This window comes from Miniopterus natalensis, chromosome 3 (assembly GCF_054644295.1).
Source record: "Miniopterus natalensis isolate mMinNat1 chromosome 3, mMinNat1.hap1, whole genome shotgun sequence".
Taxonomy (NCBI): domain Eukaryota; kingdom Metazoa; phylum Chordata; class Mammalia; order Chiroptera; family Miniopteridae; genus Miniopterus; species Miniopterus natalensis.
The window spans coordinates 84,052,703-84,065,217 of NC_142083.1; the positions used below are offsets into that span (position 1 = coordinate 84,052,703).

The 12,515-nt window shown below is 44.3% G+C and overlaps 1 long non-coding RNA gene and 1 other non-coding gene across 2 annotated transcripts in view; one reads left to right on the plus strand and one right to left on the minus strand.

The window, feature by feature from the left end:
• Positions 1 to 936: 936 nt before the first annotated feature.
• Positions 937 to 1,008, minus strand: TRNAT-CGU (transfer RNA threonine (anticodon CGU)). The gene has a single exon. It is a non-coding gene; the product is annotated as a tRNA-Thr (tRNA).
• Positions 1,009 to 1,205: 197 nt separating this feature from the next.
• The window catches only part of LOC107524348 (uncharacterized), a 28,617-nt gene continuing 17,307 nt past the window's right edge, over positions 1,206 to 12,515 (plus strand). The window contains exons 1-2 of the long non-coding RNA XR_015714271.1: positions 1,206 to 1,394; positions 3,040 to 3,157. This is a non-coding gene — a long non-coding RNA (uncharacterized LOC107524348). The remainder of the gene's footprint in view (positions 1,395 to 3,039; positions 3,158 to 12,515) is intronic.

Sequence of the window (12,515 nt, forward strand, 5' to 3'; positions counted from 1 at the left end):
CCGCCTCCCATGACCCCCCCCCCCCCGCCCCCAACGGAGAGAGCGCATCCTGATCTGGCTGCTCCACCGAGGTACCCCCAGATCCAGCTCCGCCAAGCATGCACTGGGAGCTCCATTAACGCTTCCTTCAATAAGGCATCTCTGGCTGATACAGGTTTCCCCAATTTAGGTCAGGCTGGTTTTCAGATCATACAATTGCTGGAGGTTGATTGAGGTCCTGGCATAATTTCTATAAACTCATTCGAGCAGGCCCGTGTGCATCCTTTCGTGGTGCAAAGGAAACAGGTGCTATAGGACCCGTAGTCCATTTACTTAGGCCTTTCTCCTTGACAGCTGCTTCACCAAAGCCAACGCTGGCAAGAGACCCATTTTACATAGGGGCAAACGGAGGCCCAGAGAGGGTTCAGTTTTCATGCCAGAGGTGCTCCAGGCTGGGCACGATTTCCTCTCTGTAGTGCAGGGCCTGCAATGGATTTTCTTTTTAAAAGTGCAAGCCAGACGCCAGTTGACTCTGGGTGTGGGCTCGGTGTTAAGCAACAGCAGTTCTCCATAGGATAAAACTGGACTTCAGTGTGCGGGAAAATGCTTAGTGGCTCTTGGGTCAAGTGCCACCCGCTGTAGATGTCTCGCCCGAAGGGTGTTGAGCCTCCGCGGGGCTCACGGCTTCCAGGTGACCCCTGGGGCACCGGAGTCCTCCCCCTTCCCCAGAGGACCAGGCGCCAAGGGACTGAGGGGCCGCGGTGCCCGGCGGGCCACCCGGGGTGCAAGGGCGGGAGGCGAGTTTGAACGCAAACTGAGTGAAAAATAGTCGGCCGGGTCGGGGCCGCAGCGCGGAGATCGGAACGCGGCGGGCAGGGTCCGCAGACCGCCGACGAACACGGTGAAAAGGAGATTCACCCCTAAAAAGTCTCCCCCGCGGGAGGAAGACGGGACCCTAGGCACGGACGGGGTTCGAACCCGTGATCTTCGGTTTACGAGACCGACGCCTTACCACTTGGCCACCGCGCCTGCGTTAGAATGGCGGCTCGGCGAGCTCTATCCTGTCTGCACTCCCGAGAGCTCGCCCCGCGGGCACGAGCCGGAGCTGCGGCGAGCGCGAGCACGGGCGCGAGCACGCACGCCCCGCCCCGCGGCCCCGCCCCGCAGCCGCCGGCGGGATAAGGCGGGGCTCCAGCGGGCTCGCGGCCGCCCGCCCGGCGCGGAGGTTTCCCCGGAGGTCCGTGGGCTCCCGCTTGTCGCCAGGACGCGTCTCCCGGGTCCCCGTGGCCTCAAGTGGAGGCGTGTCTGGGACGCGGGCGGGACGCTGCCGGCGTCTGCAGAATGGCTCGGCGCCTTCGGACGACCGGCCCCGCAGCCTCAGTTTCCCCGCTAGGGCGAGGCCGCCGGAGGCGGAGGTAGGGTGGCGGCGCTCCTCGCCAGGACCCCCGGGCGCTCCGCGGTGGTGGTTGAGTGAAATCGAAGTTTTCTGAAGTTAAAAGCCGCGACTCGTGTCCCCGCCCCCCCCCCCCCCCCCCCCCCCCCCCCCGGTTGCCGGCGTGGCCCCGGGGTGTGCTGCCCGGGACCCGCAGCATCACCTGCGGCCCGTCGGAAGCGCGGCTCCCCCGCTCACGCGGCCCGCGGCCCAGCAGTCTGGGCTTCAAGGCCTCCAGGTGGCACTGAGTTGCGGGAGAGCCGAGCCCCGCTGCTCCGGATAATTGACACGCCTGTTTCTGCTCGTGCGTTCAAACGTGCCCTCTAATTTTTAGCCGAATGGGATGACTTGACCTTCTCTGCACTTTGATTTTTCATGAATTAATGTACGATGTGTTAACTAATACAGCGGCCTGTAGTACATAACACAATATAACAACCTTAAGTAGTAGCATAATTTATTTAATAAATCACATTCTATTCTTTAATGGGAACAATACAACATTGTATAGTAAATTATATATATATGGCACTATGTACTATAATGTATTATGCATGGATGCGTTACTTTTATTCTCTTTAGTAACTGCATGGTGTTCTACTGAGTGGCTGTATCACAGTTGATTTAATCCGTTTCTGGGAGTTAGGCCTTGGGTTGTCTGCCGCTTTTTTGCTGCGCAGAACATTCTGTTACATGTGTCTTTGCTGCCTGGCCCAATGATGCTTGTAAGGTATACGGAGACATATCAAGAATGCCCGCAGCCCACAGCCAGGGGTGTAGGCAAGTAGGAAACTTAAAAGTACCAGGAAGTTGTGTTCACCAAGTTGCTCTAAATGTCAAGGTTTGGGCAGGTGGGTGGGAAAGGCCCTGACATTTGCCTTCAGACACCGGACGGGAGCCCTGAGACACTGCACCTGGAGTGCTTGAGATCTGCATGCAAACCTCACTGCAGCTCCCTAATTTAAAAAAATTGAAGGTGCGCTGGGGCGGGGGAGCAAACAAAATTGAAGACCATTTCAGGATTAAAAAATGCATTACTAAGCATTGCTTCTGACTAGTTTATAAACTTGGTTACATTGTCCTCCCCCCTTTTTTGGGGTGTTCATTGAGTTGAAATTATTGTGCAGAAAGTGATGGGCTTATAAAAAGTGAAAAGAAATTAGCAAATTAGCTGAGCCCAGAACTAACTGGCAGGTGGAATGGGAATCAGAGTCTAACAGGTGCTTTTTCAGCTTTGTCTCCTGAGGGAACGGAGGGAGTTGAATGATCAAGGTGCATTTGCACTTTGATGGGCGGGTGGGATGCCAAAAGTATCCAGGGTCTGGGGGTCGCTGAGATAGGCTGATCCTCTAACCTTCTGTGAGCCCTAAAGTAGAGAGTACAGCCTGGCTGGTGATGCTCAGTGGTTGAGAATCGACCAGTGAACCAGGAGACAGCAGTTGGATTTCCGGTCAGGGCACATGCTAGGGTTTCAGGCTCGATCCCCAGTGGGGGGCATACAGGAGGCAGCCGATCAGTGACTCTCTCTCATCATTGATGTTTCTGTCCGTCTGTCTATCCATCCATCTACCCCTCTTTCTCTCCCTCCCTCTATCTCTGAAATCAATAAAAACATTTGGAAAAAAAAGAATACAGGTGCTGGGCGCTCTGACCCTACTTATCTTCTGAGAAGCCACAGATCTTGGACACCTGGATGGAGGATCTGCTTGTCCTGGCTCCTGCGTCTTAGAGTGGTGCTTGCACAAGGTAGGTCTTTAAAAAGTATTGCACAAGGAATTAACATGTGGGGTTCCTTTCCCTCTGGTCCTCCATGTGGTTCTGCAGGACCTTCTTGGCCGGCAGCCTCCAACCACTGTGCCAGGACAGTATGGCATTGAACTTCCTCTAAGCCCTTCCCTGACATAGCAGAAACTTTTAACTTCTTGGTGATAAGATGTCCATTGTCCCCCTTTAGGGAAAGAAACGTTTTTTACCCCCCCCTTACAGAGTCCCTGGGGTAGGTAGGTGCTAATGGCACACAAATAATTGTGATCCCATCCCAAATGCAAGGGTGAGAAACCAGGGTTGGGTGAAGCAGATGGTGCTTTGAGTCTGGGAGGGTGACGGTTTAAGTGAGAAAATGTCTAAACTAATCTGGTGACAAAGGTGACACAATAGAATACTTTTGATCTTTTCGTTTCATCTGTATAATTAAGTTGCCTAGATATGAATAACTTATAAGCATCTACATTTCTTTTGTGTTGAAACTTGGTCACTTTTTTCCATTTTAGAAAAAAAAAAGTAGTTTTCAATCTTTTTTTTTTCTTCACCTGTTTCTTTGTGCCTGTCTCCAAATCAGGAATTCCTAGCCTGCACTCAAGACCAGGAAGTCACCGAATTCCCCAAGAGAATGTAGAATGGGTGTGTGTGTTTCTGGGAAAGAGATGGTGTCACATTTTTGATCAGGTTTTCAGAAAGGCCTCCTGAAGGTCTTAGAAGGTTTTAAGTGTTTTTACTTCCGTGCTCCTCTTTCTATGGTTCGTGACTCACCCAAACCCCACTGAAATGCAGTATCTTAGTTGTTTAGCCACAGCAGAGGTTATTGAAAACGAATGAAGATGCTTCCCTCTCCTGGGACGCCTCCTCCTGCAGCCAGTGCCTCCATCCTGCCCGCCCTGCCCCACCTACCGCCTCCCCGGAGCGAGGAGAGCATCGGTTTAACCTCCCCCTCCGAGGGGCTTCCACTGTGGTATCAGCTGTGGCCCCACCGTGCTCCTCAAACCTGTCATGAAGGTGCAGGCTCATCTGGGAGGTCTGGGCTGGGCCCCAGGTCTGCCTTTCTAACCGCCTCCCGGGTCGTGCTGAGGCTGCTGTTCCTGCCCTCGCTCTGACCACGGCTGCTCTAAAGTATTCTTGGAGAAATTCATTTGCATGGGGAAGAGGGGGGTGGGGTGACATGACACGCTCAGGCTTAGATAGTTAGGCCACGTGAGGGTAATGACAGCAAGCTTTTTACTAATGACCTAAATCAGGGCTTCAGCTCAGGAAAGCTCACTTAGCCACTCATAGCATCCCAGTGAGCACATTGTTAGCGATGGTCGATTTCGAATCCAGGACCGGAGCCAGAGAACACAGTCCCCTTTCATTGCTTGATCTGATCAGGTCAGTGATTTGGAGCAGGCTGGGCACTTCAGATGCTAGTGAGGCAGGCAGGTTATGTGAACCTGCCAACTGATCGGGTGTAGGACAGGGAGTAAGGGGCTATTGTACATTCCACCAAAAATATGTGCGACCCGGTGACTTCACGTCTTTCTCATCCTCTCTTTAATTTTAGCTCTTTTGTTGAGTATATGGTGGTATCTCTAAATTGCGTTTCCCTGATGACTAACGATGTCAAGCACCTTTCCATGTGCTTGGTAGCCATTTGTTACATCTTTTGTGAAGGGTCTGCTCATATCTTTTGTGCATTTTTATAGCTTGTTTGTCTTCCTATTATTGGTTATCAGAGTTTGTTGTGTATTCTGGATACAAGTCTTTTGTCAGGTGTATTGTGAATATTTTCCCTTCTCTGTGGCTTGCCTGTTTGTGTTCTTAATTGGGTCATTCAAAGTGCCAAAGTTTAAAATTTGGATGAAGTCCAGTTTATCAGTGTTTTCTTTTTGTGCTTCTTGCTTTCTGTGTCCTTTCTAAGAAATCTGTTTACCTAGGTCATGAAGGTTTTCTCCTAGAATTTCGATAGTTTTAGCTTTTATGTTTAGATCTGTGATCCATTTTGAATTAATTTTTGTGTATGGTGTGAGGTAGGGCTTGCTGTTCATTTTTTCCCATATGGATATCCAGTACCATTTGTTGAAATGGCACCTTTGTTAAAATTCAGTTGACTGTGTACGCGTGGTCTGTTCCTGGAGTTTGTGTTGGTTTCCACTGATGTGTATGTTTATTTTTAAGCCAGTTACCACAGTCTTGTTATATTTTACGGGGAGTACTGAAATCAAGTATTATAAATCCTCCAACTTTGTCCTTTTATAAAATTGTTTTGCCTGTTCTAGTCCTAGGTGTTTCTATGTAATTCTTAGAATTACATAGAATTCTTAGAAGCTCATTAGTTTCTACAAAGTGCTGGCTGGGATTTTGGGATTGCGTTGATTTTGGGAAAGTTGCTCTCTTAACTCTACTGAGTCTTCCTATCGAAGAATATTTCAGTTTGTTGCTGGTGCCAATGAGTCTTGGATTATAAAGTTATTTCTTTAGCGTTTCATTACATGAGTTTCCTGTGGTAGAGTAGCTGGAATGTTCGTGGTAACCGTGTTCACCTCCTTTGGCTCTCTATCCAAGCAAAGATCCCTGCCACATGTAGGAATCATGTGGGGCCCCCACAATGCCCCAAGGTGAGGTGTGAAGCAAGACATGTAGCCTGTGTAACCACTGTGACCAAATCAGAAGCAGCAAAGGTCTCCCAGCTTAGGGAGAGAGGTGATGATTGTTTCAACTGTCTTTTTTTTTTTTTTTTTTTTTTTTTAAATCCTCAACTGAGGATATTTTTTCCATTGCTTTTCAGAGAGAGTGGAAGGGGGAGAGAGAGAGAAACATAAACATCGATGTGAAAGAGACACATCTATTGGTTGCCTCCCACACTTGCTCCGACTGGGGTCGGTCAAGCCTTCAACCAAGGTACATGCCCTTGACTGGAATCGAATCCGGGACCCTTCAGTCCACAGGCCGATGCTCGAACCACTGAGCAAAACCAGCTGGGGCTGTTTCAACACTCTTAACACGTCATGCCAACCATATACAAAATGTAAAGATGAAAAGTAAATTTTTCTGCAAGAGAACGACAGTTGTACAGAATGCCCAGGTGTCACCTCAACAACTCAATCTTAGAACCTTTAACCTTGGAAAGTGTGCTTTACGTGGTTCATTCTGGAGCCAGAGTAAGATCAAGTTGGCAGCTATGAATTATACAGTTTTGTTCTTTTTTCCTGTTTATATTTTCAGATAAACTCTATAAAGGCCAACCAGGTCTGAGATACAAATTGGCAGGCAGAGTTGACGATGGTTTATGTAAAAAGCAGTGGACAGTGGCAGGGAATGAAACTGCTGATCTCTCATCCCTCCTGCAGCTGGCAGAGGGTTCCCAATCTCCAGCTCTCACTTCCCTCCTACTCCTCCCTCCTTTCCAAAGTGACCACTATTATGAGTTTATTTTGAATTTTCCCATTTTTTTCTTTGCTTTTCTGCTGTTACATATTTATACAAAGGAAATGTAGTGTTTTGGGTGGGATATTTCTCCCCACAAATGGTATCATATTGTACATGTTTTGTTTTGTTTTTGACTTTTTTTTTTTTTTAACTCGACAAAGCATTGCAGGCCCAGCCCAATCATTCCTTATTTTTTTAACTGCTGCGATCTAGCCTGCTGGGTGACGGTAGCAGAGCTTTTGATAAATCCCGTTGCCGGCCACCTAGCGTGTTTCTGAGTTTGCTGCGTTACGAACACAGCTGCTCGTCCTCTCTGCACATGCCCCCTACGCACACGCGGGAGGGTTCTTCAGCGGAGATGCCAGGCGCATTGCTTTCCCAAGGTAACTTTTCTGCTGTATGTTAGCAGCCTTGAGCACAGTTCTGCAAATACCTGCTTGCTGGTTATCGGGCCCATCATCAGTGCCACTGGACTACAGGAGGGATACTTGCTCTTGTCTGAGTGTCTTTTTAACTTTGTGTGGAGTTGGCTGGGGGGAGGCAGGAACAATGAGCCGCCCACTTTGTGCGACGGCAAGGCCGACTGTCGTGGTGGAGCCGCGTGTCATGGGTGTGAGTGTGTTGGTATCAAACTGAACAAATTCCTTGGGATCTTTTCAGTATTACGAGCTTCTAAGGAACAATATGCAAATATCCCAAATTGGTTTCTATATGTGTTACCACTTTCTATAAAGTAGCTCACACGTGAATGATACATGAATGTGTTTCCCAATACAGCAAAGGATCCTTTCTTTCCTGTAGATTTATTAGTATCATATCATATTTCAAAAACTCAAATCTTCACTCGTATTAATCAGGAAGTCAGTCTGATAGACATATAGATTGATAGTGATCTCTTTGCTAGGCCTTCTTTTTTAAGATTGTTATATAAATGACACTTGACCTAATTTTAATCTGACACTTGCAAATTTTTCTTAACTAGTACAAAGTTGTGATAAATTAATGCTTGCTATTGGGCATCTTCCACATACATTCCCTTCCCCCGTTTAAAATCTGGGAGTTAATGCAGCATATACATGGTTAAAGGAATATATATTATAAAGTGGAAAGTGACTATTTAAAATGCCATTTCCCATCATCAGATGCCAATTATCCCGTCCCAGCGTTTGGCGTGGGCGATGATTATCCCCAGGTCTGTTCTTGGCAACGCGAAAAAGATAAATGGGTGGAAGGAAATGAGAGCAAATGTGATGATAAATTGACTTGCAGAGAACATACCTTTCACATTTCCCCCGGTGGCTTTGCTTTAAGTGCTATTAAACCACAACTGTGTATGTAAAACTCAGGTGCGGAAGTGTCTCACCCGAAATACGGCTTTTCCCTTTCTCCTCATTCTGTTATACACACTTAGAATTTCTTTTGTGGAAACACGAACAAGATTTTATGGGAAACATTTTGTTGTTCTTTCTCATGTCACCATTCTTAAAACGCTGTCGCTGTGTCCCTTGCAGCGCTTTCTGCCCCGTAGCCGCTTGTCGGGCCAGCAGGGCGCCCTGAAAGTGAGTGGTTCCCCTCGTGTTTCCCTCTGCGTGCCTGCCACTTGCCACGATATATTAGTGAGCACTGCTTAATCCTATGTTATCTTAAAAACAGCACAAGGGGAAATATTTAGAGAAAGTGTAGACACGACACCCAGAGCTCATCCTATCTAAAATAAAAGCCCCTAGTTCCATCCAGCTGAAAGGTCCTGTGGCAATCCAGGCGGCTTTTCTTTTAAATGCGCTGTTTGATTTATTTGGTTATTTTTTTCATGCCCTTTTGCAGACCTTTGCTCCCACCCCCACAAAACCACCATTCTGCTCTCTGTCACTACATGCAGGTTTGCATATCCTAGAATTTTATATAAGTGGAATAAAACAGTATGTTGTTGGTTTTTTTTGGCTTCTTTCACTCAGCATAATTATTTTGAGACTCGTCCATACTGGACATTATTGTGTAGCAAGAATTCATTCCAAGTCATCACTGCGCGGTGTGGATATTTGAGTTGTTTCCTGTTCTAGGCGATTATAAATAAAACTCTCAGATTCATGTACTAACCTTTGAAAAGACACTAAAAGGCTTTTGTTCCTCTTGGGTAAAGTAATAGGAGTAAAATGCCTGGATCATACCTTTATCTTTTAAAGAAATTGACAGGCTGTTTCCCAAAGTGGTTGTGCCATTTTGTATTCCCATCAGCTTTACAGGAGAGTTCCAGTTCCTCCACATCCTTGCCAACACTTGGTTATGGTCAATCTTTTTATTTAGCCATTTTAACAGGTGTGCAGTGGTATCTCATTTTGGTTTTAATTTGCATTTTTTTTTAATGACTAATGATGTTGAGTATTTTTTTCACGTGTTTATTTACTATTCATCTCTCCACTTTGGAGAAGTGTCTGTTCAAATCCCTTATGCATTTTTATTGGGTGGTTTTCTTATTATTGAATTTTCAAAGTTCTTGATGTATTATAGATAAAAATCCTTATTAGATATATGATTTCCAAATATTTTCTCTTGGTTTGTGACTCTTAAGTTTTTTTGTTTTTTTTTTTTAAGAGCAGAACTGAAATTTTTATTTTTATTTTTAACATCTTTATTGATTTCAGAGAGAGGAGAGGAGAGGGAGAAAGAGAGAAACATCAATGATGAGAGAGTCATTGATCGGCTGCAGCCCGCAACCCGGGCATGTGCCCTGACTGGGAATCGAACCCTGATCGCCTGGATCCTAGGTCGATGCTCAACCGCTCAGCCATGCCCTGCCGGGCAGAACTGAAATTTTGATAAAATCCTATTTATTTATTTGTTCCTTCATGTATCATTCTTTTCTTATGTCTAAGATATCTTTGCCTAACTGAAAGTCGCCAAAGTTTTTTTCTTCTGGAAGTTTTATGATTTTAGATTTTACATTTAGGTGTATGATCCACTTAAAGTTAGTTTTTATATGATGTAAGTTATCACTATTAAGAATTACTACTATCAAGCTAATTAACACAGCCATTACCCTACATGGTTACCCTCTTTTTGTGTGTGGTGAGAACACTTGAGATCTATCTTAGCAAATTTCAATACAATACAGTATTATTAACTATAACCATGCTGTAGAGTAGATCCTTAGAACTTATTAATCTTATATCTGAAAGTTTGTACCCTTGACCAGCATCTCCCCATTCCCCACCACCTCCCAGCCTCTGGCAACCGCCATTCTAGTTTGTGCTTCTGTGAGTTTGGCTGTTAGGTTCCAGATAATGAGTGAGGTCACACGGTATTTGTCTGTCTCTGTCCGACTTGCTTCACTGATCACAATGTCCTCCAGTTCACTCATGTTGTGTGAAATGGCAGGATTTCCTTCTCTTCTGAGACTGAAAAAATATTCCATCGTGTGTGTATACAGATGTATATACAGGGTGGGGCAAAGTAGGTTTACAGTTCTTATGGAAAATAATACAATAATTAATAAATAATACAAGAATAAACTGTTTTTCATACAACTGTAAACCCACGTTTGCCCCACCCTGTATGTATGTGTGTGTACATGTGTGTATATATGTGTATATGTGTTTTCTTTACTCATCTGTTAACAGACACAGGTTGTTTCCATATATCTTGGGTATTTTGAAATGAGCATGGGGGTGCAGATATCTCTTTTAGATACTGATTTCATGTCTTCTAGAAATATATCCGGAAGTAGGATTGCTGGATCATATGGTAGTTTTATTTTGAGATTTTTGAGGAACCCCCATACTGTTTTCTATAATAGCTGCACCAGTTTACATTCTCACCAACAGTGCCCGAGGGTTCCCTTTCTTCACACCTTTTCTGACACTTGTTATGTCTTGTCTTTTTGATAATAGCCATACTAACAGGTGTGATGCATGCAGTAGCTCATTGTGATTTTGATGTGCATTTCCCTGATGATTAGTGATGTTGAGCATCTTTTCATATTTGTTTTAGCCGATTATATGTGTTATTTGGAAAAATGTCTATTCAGGTCCTCTGCCCAGCTTTTAATCAGGTTGTTTTTTGCTATGAAGTTGTATAAGTTTATATATTTTTGATATCAACCCTTTATCAAATATATGGTTTGCAAATATTTTCTCCCATTCTGTATGTAGGCCCCCTTTTCATTTTGTGTTTCCTTTGCTGTGCAGCAGCTCTTCAGTTTCATGTAGTCCCACTTGTTTATTTTTGCTTTTGTTGCCTGTGCCTTTGATTTTATATCCCAAAAAGTCTTTGCCAAGACCAATGTCAAGGAACCTTTTTCTTGTTTCCTCATAGAAGTTTTATGGTTTCAGGTCTTACATTTAAGGCTTTAATCCATTTCGAGTTAATTTTTGTGTTTGGTGTCAGATGAGGGCCCAATTTCATTGTTTTGCGTGTGGATGTCCCGTTTCCTGACATCATTTATTGAAGAGACTATCTTTTCCTCATTGCTTGTTTTTGGCATTCTTTTCAAAGGTTAATCATATGTATATGTGCGGATTTATTTCTGGGACCTCTGTTCTGTTCCATTGGTCCGTGTGTCTGCTTTGATGCCAGTACCTTACTATAGTTTTGTAATACACTTGGAAGCCGGGAAGTGTGATACCTCCAGTTTGTTCTTTCTCAAGACTGTTTTGGCTGTGTGGTCTCTTGAGGGTCCATATGAATTTTAGGACTGTTGTTCTATTGTGAAAAATACCATTGAAATTTTGATAAGGATGGCATTGAATCTGTAGATTGTTTTGGGTATTATGGGCATTTTAACAATATTAATCCTTCTAATCCATGCACATGGAGTATTATCGTACCATTAATTTGTTTTCACAAATTTTCAATATCTTTCGTCAGTGTCTTACAGTTTTCAGTGCAGTTGTCTACCTTCTTGGTGAAATATATCCCTAAGTACTTCATTCTTTTTGATGCTATTGTAAATGGGATTGTTTTCATAATTTTTTTTTTGGATAGTTCATTGTTAGTGTATGGCAATGATACCGATTTTACTGTGATTGTTTTGCATTCTGCAACTTTAGTGAATTCATTTATTAGTTGTAACAGTTTTTAGGTGGAATCTCTAGAGTTTTCTATATAAAATATGTCATCTGCAAAACAGAGATGATTTCACTTTTTCTTTCTGTTTTGGATCGCGCTTGCCTAATTGTTCTGGCAAGGACTTCACTGTGTTGAGTAGAAGTGGTGAGAGTGGGCGCTTAATCTTGTTCCCGATCTTTGAGGAAAAGCTTTTAGCTTTCCGCTGTTGAGTATGATGTTAGTTGTGCGCTTGTCGAATATGACCTTTATTATGTTGAGGTACATACCCTGTATTCTCCGTTTGTTGAGAACTTTTGTCCTGAAAGGTGTTGAATTTTGTCAAGTGCTTTTTCTGCATCTACCAAGAGGATCGTATGATTTCTATCCTTCATTGTTAGTGTGGTGTATCACATTTATTGATTTGCGTGAGTTGAATCAGCCTTGCATTGCAGGGATAAATCCTACTGGATGGTGGTGTACGATCCTTTCAAGGTGCTGTTGAATTTGGTTTGCTAGCATTTTGTTGAGGATTTTTGCATCTGTGTTCATCAGGGTTATTGGCCTGTAATTTCCCTTTTTTTTTTTTAATGTCTTTATATTGCTTTGGTAGAGGATAATGCTGGCCTTGTAGAAGGAGTTTGGAAGTGTTCCCTCCTGTTCAGTTTTTTGGAAGAGTTTGAGAAGGATCGGGATCTTTCTTTAAATGTTTGGTAGAATTCACCTGTGAAGCCACCTAGTTTGGGGCTTTTCTTCGTTGGCAGGTTTTTAATGATTGCTTCAATTGCTTTACTTGTTATTGGTCTGTTCAGATGTTCTGTTTTTTCATGATCCAGTTTGGGTATGTTGTATGTCTCTGGGATTTTATCCAGTATTTGTAGGTTAT